Raw genomic sequence first — 10847 nt, forward strand, 5'->3', positions numbered from 1 at the left:
AGCCCTGATGCTAAGAAAATAGTTAGAGGGATAGAAGCCCTAAACCAGAAAATAATAAATACAGAATATGCGGTCATATTCAATGAAACATGTTTGAAAGAAAACCTGCTGCCAGTATACACCAATATATATATATATATATATATATATATATATATATATATATATATATATATATATATATATATATATATATATATATATATATATATATATATATTATAATATATATACACACATATATATATATATAGGTTATATATAGGAATCTATATGTGTCTATATATAGACACATATAGATTCTTCTATATAGACATTAGCCATTTTCAGTATTCGTCATATCCAAGTCTGCTGTGTGATGCACATGTCTTCTTGCTTCACCACCCTGCAATGAAATATTGTTTGTTACTAATTGTTTTCAATAATACATTATTTTATTATATAATATTTAATTTATTAATTAAAAACTGTTTCCATATTATAGAAAAAAAAACTAAAACAAGAATCTATATAAAACTATAGAATAGAATAGAATAGAATAATAGAATAGAATCTATATATCATATATATATATTTATAAAAATAAATATATATATATAAATATATATATATATATTTATATATATGTGTGTATATCACGAAAATAAACACGTGATTAAGAATGTGACAATGTCAGACCACGGAGGAAGAATGAAACAGGAATTTCCTTAAGTACTTTTGTATATTAAATTCATCTTCAGAAGGACCATCTGAAGATGTATTTAATATACGAAAGTACTTAAGGAAATTCCTGTTTCATTCTTCCTCCGTGGTCTGACATTGTCATATTTATATATATATATTATTATATCCTGCATTATTCCAGCCCATTATTAGAGATAGTAGCCACCTCTTATTTTGGTTTTCTTTCATTATTAGTGCTCAGAAAATTAAATATATCTACATATTTAGTCAAAATCAGTTACATTATTTTATCTTATTCATAGCATAAATGTTCTCAAAGATTTCTAAAAAGAAATTGAATTAGACTACAGCAAATTGGTAAACTTTACCTTGTATCTGTTTCCACCGAGTTTGTTTGGGGCGTTCTTCAACATATCAGCAATACTTGTCTCAACATCTCTTTCAGTTGCATTAGTGTGGGTGTTGATACAGGCTTCTGGAAATTTATAAGAATTAATTAATATATATAATTATAATTCACTTTGCCATTCCCCATTCCACAGTCCTCTCGTCCTTCCCACTTCCCCGTCCCCACATCATCCCCACTATTCCCACTTCCCTGTCCCATCGTCCTCCTTACCATTTTCCCCTCCCCTGTCCTTCTTCCTCCCCCACCATCTCCCATTCACCTGTCCCTTTGTCCTCCCCAGCATTCCCCTGTCCCCACCATCCCCAACTCCCAAGTCCCCTCGTCCTCCCCACCAATACCCTCTCCTCTGTCCCCTCGTCTTCCCCACCATCCCCCCCTCTCGTCCTCCCCACCATTCCAAACTACCTCATCCGATGCATTCTATAATGGTCTGATGCTTCCATCAGAAAATTGGGAACATCAAATGATCTGATATTCCCATCACTGAAAAATAAGAACAGCTAAAAAAATGAAATGAAAAAAATAAAAAAATAAACTATACTCATGAAATGAACAGTATGGTAAACAACACAGCTCAATTTCAATGCAATGTCACACAAAATTATTAAATCGAAATGAAAATAAATTGAAATCTATGAAAATTCAAATTATCAATGCAATCGGAAATATTGAAATAATATCTCAACATAATATAGTGTGGGTTGCTCTTACGTGCAACAGACGGTGCTGTTTTTCAAAAAAAGGCATGGTTTTACCTGTCACAAGTGTGGCATCTATACTTATACTCACGAAATGAACGGTATGGTAAACAACATAGCTCAATTGCAATGCAATGTCACAATAACATTTAATAACAATAATAACAATAACATTTAAATATACTTTAAGATATAATCTAGAAGAAAATAAGAACATTGAAACGGTTCATGAACTCGATTTCAATAAAGGACACTATGGGGAACTTTGAGAAACAGTTAATGAGTATAATTAGACAGACTTGTTGCTAGGCAGAGGAGTAAATAATGAGATATATGGCAAATTTTGCAAAATATACGGCACACAAACATTCATACCCAAACAAAGCAAAATGCTAGGTAAGAACACAGCAGTTGGCCCGTAGGGGAAAGGAGATACCCACAAGACTGGAATACAAGTCATTAACAAGCACACAAGTACTACACCACACAACAACCGCACTACTACCAGAACTGGACGAATCACTACCAAAACAACACATTGTACATCACTACCAAAACAACACAACACAACACAAGCATTGGCAAAGAATTATAGACCAGTTGCACTAACATCCCACATAATAAAATTATTTGAGAGTGATCAGGAGTCAGGTTACTAGTTTTATAGAGACCAATGACCTCCACAATCCAGGCCAACAAGGATTAAGAGAAGGAAGATATTGAAATACCTCTTACAGCTATCTCTCATGTCCTCTACTTGTACAGTACAGCTACTTGACCATTACGACAAAATCACTGAGATATGAGATAATGATGGCACTAACCTCATCTACTCAGACTCCAACCCACTCATATTAAATAATGATGTAAACAATAAATTAAAAAAAAATCCACTTATTAATGTCAACCAACAAACTCCCACTAAACATAGAAAGGACCTACAACATCTTACTTGGGAGCAAATCAACAAATGCAATTCATCTACAGTTACACAATGCTAACATCAGAAATAAAAAAGATGGTAAGTTCCTTGGTCTATACTTAGATCTGCCCGAAACGCTATGAGTGCTAGTTGCTTTACAAGAATGTATAACTTCAAGTCATTGTACTCTCCCCCAATGTACCTTCTTGTATATAAAGAAAAAATAAATAAATAAACAAACACTTAATAAATCAATACTTACTAAATTTTGTCTATTATGTAGCAAAGAAGCAGGTCTACGGAAGGCTTTTCTGTTGAGTTCGAAGCCCAGATTACTCGTGGTCTCTGAAATAAGTTAAGATTATAAGTATAAAATTGATAAAACCAAATAATAAATCCGGTATTGCTCAATTTCAGATGCAGACGTACTGAATGATATATCAGACTGTCAGCATGGTATTCGATCTGGAAGGTCCAGTGTAACGAATTTACTCAGTTTCTATGATCGAGCCACAGAGATCTATAAAGAATTCTGATCAAGAAAGAGATCTAGGGGTGGTTTTAGATAGAAAACTATAACCTGAGGATCATATTAAGAACATTCTGCGAGGGGCCTATGCTACACTTTTTAACTTTAGAATTGCTTTTAAATACATAGGTCAAAAAGTTTTAAAAGTTTTAAAAGTTTTTTAAACCTCTCGTGTATCATGAGTGTATTAAAGCTTCAGATGGTGCATTCAGATGATGAATATTACCTAGTTCCTTCATCTGGGAAGAATGAACACATATTGGTGCATTCGGATGATAAAAACTAACTACTGTAGTTCAATTGATCAACAGACTGTATATCATATGCAGACTGTATGTGGATCTGCGGGCCACTCCAAACAACAGCCTGGTGGACCAAGCTCCACCAGGCCTAAAGCACAAAGTGATATAGATGTGATAGAGAAACTAGGTCAAATGGAGGAGTAGGTCTGTATATTAAACAGCACCTGACGTGCACAGAACTACTAAACTCAATGTGGTGGTAGAGTGGTGGGGGGGGGGGGAAACATTGAAGAAAAAAACAAAAATACAATTTGGTCAACAAAACAGCATTGTTTAAAATAGAAGACATGGGTTGACATTTTGGGGGTAAGGTAGGTTACATTGAGTTAATTAGTTAGTACTTAGTTTTTATCTTAAACTGGTTGGGAGAGGTACAGTGTTGCTGTGCTGGTGAAAGAACACCTAAAGGTAAATTAAATAATGATTGCGAATCCACAAGAAGTTGACATAATAGCGCTAGAGATCTGCAATCAGGATGATAAACTTTCCTTAAAGAATTTGACAAACACTTGCTGATAGGACATGAAGTAAATGAAATGTATGTCAAGTTTTGTGAAATATATGATAAAAGCACAACAAAATTTGTACCAAAGGAGAGATGCAGAACTAGGAAAAGGGGTTTGTTCAACAGAAATTGCGAGAGGGCCTGAGACCCAAACACACACAAATGGAATCAATATATAGCAAGAGGCCAAACCCCCAAACATACAAGCGATGCAAAGATGCGAGAAACAGCAGCAGCATTAAGGAGAGGGACTTAAGGACCATAAATAAAGTGTGAAAATAAACTCGAGTAAATTTTTTTAACTACTCTTGACAGTGAAGAAAAACAAATATTCAGACGATTTGTGTTAGAATCATTAATCTTACACTTTCGGTCATATTCAACAACACAAATACATACACACACATTCCTGTTGCTGTAGCAAGTGAAGAATTACACACACAGATCACAATAACGTGATGCATCAAATGAACAAATCCACAAGGGCCGTGACGAGGATTCGAACCTGCGTCCGGGAGCATCCCAGACACTGCCTTAATCGACTGAGCTACAACAGGGTAAAAGGGTTGAAACTGAAGTTCTACTGAACTTACTGGATCCCATAGCCTCTCCGAGGCACAAACCAGGCTTTTACACAACCCCCCCCCCTGCACCCGAGCTATGTCAACAGGCCGTTCTCCCTCTTCGCCCTTACATCATCACACACAGATCACAATAACGTGATGCATCAAATGAACAAATCCACAAGGGCCATGATGAGGATTCAAACCTGTGTCCGGGAGCATCCCAGACACTGCCTTAATTGACTGAGCTACGACAGGGTAAAAGGGTTGAAACCAAACTTCTACTGAACTTCCTGGATCCTTTTACCCTGTTGTAGCTCAGTCGATTTAGGCAGTGTCTGGGATGCTCCCAGACGCAGGTTCAAATCCTCGTCACGGCCCTTGTAGATTTGTTCATTTGATGCATCACATTATTGTGATCTCTGTGTGTGATGATGTAAGGGCGAAGAGAAAGAACGACCTGTTGACATAGCTCGGGTGCAGGGGGAGGGTTGTGTACAAGCCTGGTTTGTGCCTCGGAGAGGCTATGGGATCCAGTAAGATCGTCCTTCCTTTCCTCCCTAGAATCTGGATGTAGCAGGTGCTCAATTGTCAAAAGTGAAAAAATTTGGTTCGTCTTCCGAATGCACCATATCGGTAAATTTTTACAAGATCTATTATTCTAATAAGGGTTTGATAAAATACAGTAGACTGCCTACTGGTTTTTGATTGCCAGTTTCCTCAAGTTAATTTCCGTGATTTACACACAAATTTATATACATACAAATACATATACACACATATAATATATATAAATATATATATATATATATATATATATATATATATATATATATATATATATATATATATATATATATATATATATATATATATATATAAAAACAAGTAAATGTAAATAATTTTACCTTGCACCTAGATCCACCAAGCCTGTACGGCGCGCGTTTCAGTACTTCGGAAATCTAGAAATAGCTAGAATCTCTAATCTGCAATGAAACAATACATATTATTGCACTTACCAAAACATGGATGAATGTAGAAAATACAGAACTATTAGCTGATTATCAAATAAATGGATTTAATCTATTTCACACAGATAGATATATTAGATATTATATTATATTCCTTTCCTCCGTAGAATCTGGATGTAGCAGGTGCTCAATTGTCAAAAGTGAAAAATTTGGTTTATTTAACATACACGCCATAGACCGGCTTGGGAAAAAAAAGTTCGTAAAACCCAGGGGCCATAGACCGGCTTGGGAAAAAAAAGTTCGTAAAACCCAGGGGCCATAGACCGGCTATGAAAGAAAATTTGAGAAAACCCTGGGGCCATAGAACGGCTATTTAATCCCCTTGAACGGATAATCATCTGTATCAAACCTTATTACAGGTAAAACCAGTAGGCAGTCTACTGTATTTTATCAAACCCTTATTAGAATAATAGATCTCGTAATAATTTTGCAAAAATAGTGGCATTTACTATTTTTAAAAGATTATTAAAAAATTTACTGATATGGTGCATTCGGAAGACAAACCCAATTTTTCACTTTTGACAATTGAGCACCTGCTACATCCAGATTCTAGGGAGGAAAGGAAGGACGATCTTACTGGATCCCATAGCCTCTCCGAGGCACAAATCAGGCTTTTACACAACCCACCCCCCCCCCTGCACCCGAGCTCAATTGTCAAAAGTGAAAAATTGGGTTTGTCTTCCGAATGCACCATATCAGTAAATTTTTTAATAATCTTTTAAAAATAGTAAATGCCACTATTTTTGCAAAATTATTACGAGATCTATTATTCTATAGAATAATGCATATAAATGCATATATGCATATAAATACAAAACAAGTAAATGTAAATAATTTTACCTTGCACCTAGATCCACCAAGCCTGTATGGCGCACGTTTCAGTACTTCGGAAATCTAGAACTATCTTGAATCTCTAATATGCAATGAAACAATACATATTATTGCACTTACCAAAACATGGATGAATGTAGAAAATACAGAACTATTAGCTGAATATCAAATAAATGGATTTAATCTATTTCGCACAGATAGATATATTAGATATTATATTAAATTCCTTTCCTCCCTAGAATCTGGATGTAGCAGGTGCTCAATTGTCAAAAGTGAAAAATTTGGTTTATTTAACATACACGCCATAGACCGGCTTGGGAAAAAAAAGTTCGTAAAACCCAGGGGCCATAGACCGGCTTGGGAAAAAAAAGTTCGTAAAACCCAGGGGCCATAGACCGGCTATGAAAGAAAATTTGAGAAAACCCTGGGGCCATAGAACGGCTATTTAATCCCCTTGAACGGATAATCATCTGTATCAAACCTTATTACAGGTAAAACCAGTAGGCAGTCTACTGTATTTTATCAAACCCTTATTAGAATAATAGATCTCGTAATAATTTTGCAAAAATAGTGGCATTTACTATTTTTAAAAGATTATTAAAAAATTTACTGATATGGTGCATTCGGAAGACAAACCCAATTTTTCACTTTTGACAATTGAGCACCTGCTACATCCAGATTCTAGGGAGGAAAGGAAGGACGATCTTACTGGATCCCATAGCCTCTCCGAGTCACAAACCAGGCTTTTACACAACTCCCCCCCCTGCACCCGAGCTCAATTGTCAAAAGTGAAAAATTGGGTTTGTCTTCCGAATGCACCATATCAGTAAATTTTTTAATAATCTTTTAAAAATAGTAAATGCCACTATTTTTGCAAAATTATTACGAGATCTATTATTCTATAGAATAATGCATATAAATGCATATATGCATATAAATACAAAACAAGTAAATGTAAATAATTTTACCTTGCACCTAGATCCACCAAGCCTGTATGGCGCGCGTTTCAGTACTTCGGAAATCTAGAACTATCTTGAATCTCTAATCTGCAATGAAACAATACATATTATTGCACTTACCAAAACATGGATGAATGTAGAAAATACAGAACTATTAGCTGAATATCAAATAAATGGATTTAATCTATTTCACACAGATAGATATATTAGATATTATATTACATTCCTTTCCTCCCTAGAATCTGGATGTAGCAGGTGCTCAATTGTCAAATGTGAAAAATTTGGTTTATTTAACATACACGCCATAGACCGGCTTGGGAAAAAAAAGTTCGTAAAACCCAGGGGCCATAGACCAGCTATTTAATCCCCTTGAACGGACATGTGCATGGACCACTGAGGCATCGAAAAAAAACACGGGCCATAGACCGGCTTGGGAAAAAAAAGTTTGCAAAACCCAGGGGCCATAGACCGGCTTGGGAAAAAAAAGTTCGTAAAACCCAGGGGCCATAGACCGGCTATGAAAGAAAATTTGAGAAAACCCTGGGGCCATAGAACGGCTATTTAATCCCCTTGAACGGACATGTGCATGGACCACTGAGGCATCGAAAAAAAACACAAGCCATAGACCGGCTTGGGAAAAAAAAGCTAGGTTAGGCTAGGTAAAAGCTAGGTAAAAAAGAAAGGAGCTAGGTTAGACTATGTATGTTTAAATCTCTGATTTAAACAGAGCCAGTGTTCAGTCAAATAAATGAATTTATCAAATCTTATCCTTGTATAATATACAAGCTGATGTGAGATCCCTGTCTACAGGTGGACTGGAACTTCTATTAACTAATCCATACATCAAACCTGTCCCTTACAGCCCACAATCTATCATTAGGAAAACCATGTGAGAAATCTTTAAGGAATTCTGATAAAGAAAGAGATCTAGGGGTGGTTCTAAATAGAAAACTATCACCTGAGGACCACATAAAGAACATTGTGTGAGGAGCCTATGCCATGCATTCCAACTTCAGAATTGCTTTTAAATACATGGATGGCGAAATACTAAAGAAATTGTTCACCACTTTTGCTAGTCCAAAGCTAGAATATGCAGCAGTTGTGGGGTGCCCTTATTGTGTGCCCATATTGGGGTGCCATCACATTTAAACCAACCAAGCCCACAAATACGTCAACATGGACCAGCATTACACAGTCTAACATACTCTGTCAGATGTAACAACTAAATTTGTGAATTCAAGACCTAATCTATTGCATAATACAGTGTTAGTACGAGAAAAACATTACTTACATTCGAAGCCGTGTTTTAAAATGGCGGCGGTCTTGTTGTACTGACGCTCCAAACTGTGTGTTCGTTTGCGTATTATGAACGTGTGACAATTTACTACAACAATTATTTAATTATTCTTACTCTTTATTTTACTATTTTTAGGGTACATGAAATTTCCAACTTATTTGCACACAATAATATAATTGCATTGTCATAACCTTTATATATTACAGAAAATACGATGACATGAACGAAGTCAAAGTGAAGTTGAAGTCAAAGTCATTCGCCGAACGTATTAGTCATTTTTTTCTCCCAAACGATAGGGGATAACAAATCCACAGAGCATATAAGTGTACAGTAAAGTCAATTTTATTCAGGAAAGTACATACATAGTTGATTTACAAACATAATGTTGGATTTATAGATAGAGCTAGTGCATACAATACCTAAAGCCAATATAGTAGGCATATAGCATTTCAGGCAACCGGGCAGTATATATGGACCCCTTACTCAAATCTCTGAATATGTTAGATATTAAGTCCCTGCACATACTCTCATGTGTATTTTATATATATAAAACGCTGCACTGTAATGTCAATCCTGACCCTAAAAGCTTCCTAGAAGGTTGTAACAGATCCCATGAGCACCACACCAGAAACAAATACCTATTTGATATTCCAAGAGTACGACTTAGTCAAACTAGAAATGCTTTACAAATCAAGGGACCTCGAATGTCGAATGACCTTCCCAATTATGTTAAAAACTGTACCTCTCCCAACCAGTTTAAGATAAATAAAGATAAATTTATAAGTTAAGAAAAATTCCACAAATCAACAACCCTGTTACTGACCCAGTATTTACCCAAGTCTTTCCTACATCGAAACTTATCCAATTTATACCCATTGTTTCGTGTTCTATCGTGTGTTGACAATTTTAATAACCTATTAATATCCCCTTTGTTATATCCATTCAGGAAATTGTGGTTGATCTCGAACCCATTAATAATGTGACGACTTATACAGAATTTTGTAACAATATCATCAAGATTGTAACCAGCTTAGCTAAATGTAGTGTGGGGTTCAGTCCCTAAGCCCATATATGTGCCTGTCTAACCATTTAGGTTACAGGGCAAAAACATAAAAACAAAGGTAACTGCAGAAGGCCTATTGGCCCATACCAGGCATGCAGCTCCTATCTATAACAGATAAACACTAAGTACTACCTAATTAACTCAATGTAACCTACCTAACCACCAAAATGTCAATCCATATCTTTTATTTTAAACAATGCTGTTTTGTTGACAAAATTGTATTTTTACTCTTTTTCTGTCATGTTTCTCCCACCCCTGTTTTTTTCCCTTTTTTCTTATTTTTTCACAACATAATTCATACTTTAATTAGGCGGATCAGGACATCACCTGATCAAACACATCAAACATCGTTTGACCACCATCAAACACACACATTTCGTGTGTGTTTGACGCTCACTGATATGTACCAGCGTTGTTTTATATATGGTGCAATTCTATCCTACGCTTTGTTGCTCTTTTTTACCTACGGGCTCATAGAACATTCTATTGCGAAAACATTGGCACAAAAATGAATGACGTACATACAATAATAGTGTCAGGACAGTGAAATAATTATAAACTTTCAAAGCACTGTATCGCCCATGTGTCGTCTTGTCACCAATACTGGGTAACAGTTCCGCCACTTCCCACACTCTTGCGGGTGGGCAGCGACCATTATTCTACGTTTATATTCATATCACCGTGTTGGGAATTTCATTGCGAGTACATTGATACCAAAATTAACGCTGTAGGACAAGTGTGGAAGTGATAACAATCCCAAGAGTAAAAACATTTTGTTGCTCTTGAGCACTCACGGCGAGTCATCTACGTAGGTATTTATTGGGTGCTGGTATTCATATAACTTTTGGTGACCGTTTTTACTGATGTTCTTCTAGAGATTGTTATTGCGAACACGTTGGTACCAAAATGAAATACATAGCTCGAGAACTAAGGTCAGGAGAGTAAAAAGAGTATACACATTTTTGTTTTGACGCTTAATTAAGGTTATTGTGAGTACTCATCGCGTGCCTAGAAACTGGAACTAGTAATTCCATCTATCATCATACTATCATAC

General features: G+C 35.8%; 1 long non-coding RNA gene across 1 annotated transcript; it reads right to left on the bottom strand.

Moving 5' to 3' along the window:
* Positions 1 to 254: 254 nt before the first annotated feature.
* LOC138365111 (uncharacterized) lies at positions 255 to 8794 on the bottom strand. Its single transcript, XR_011228653.1, has 4 exons — positions 8725 to 8794; positions 7443 to 7520; positions 1053 to 1159; positions 255 to 385 (listed from the first exon to the last, which is right to left on the bottom strand). It is a non-coding gene; the product is annotated as an uncharacterized lncRNA (long non-coding RNA).
* Between the last annotated feature and the right edge of the window lie 2053 nt (positions 8795 to 10847).

Source organism: Procambarus clarkii, chromosome 15 (assembly GCF_040958095.1).
Source record: "Procambarus clarkii isolate CNS0578487 chromosome 15, FALCON_Pclarkii_2.0, whole genome shotgun sequence".
Taxonomy (NCBI): domain Eukaryota; kingdom Metazoa; phylum Arthropoda; class Malacostraca; order Decapoda; family Cambaridae; genus Procambarus; species Procambarus clarkii.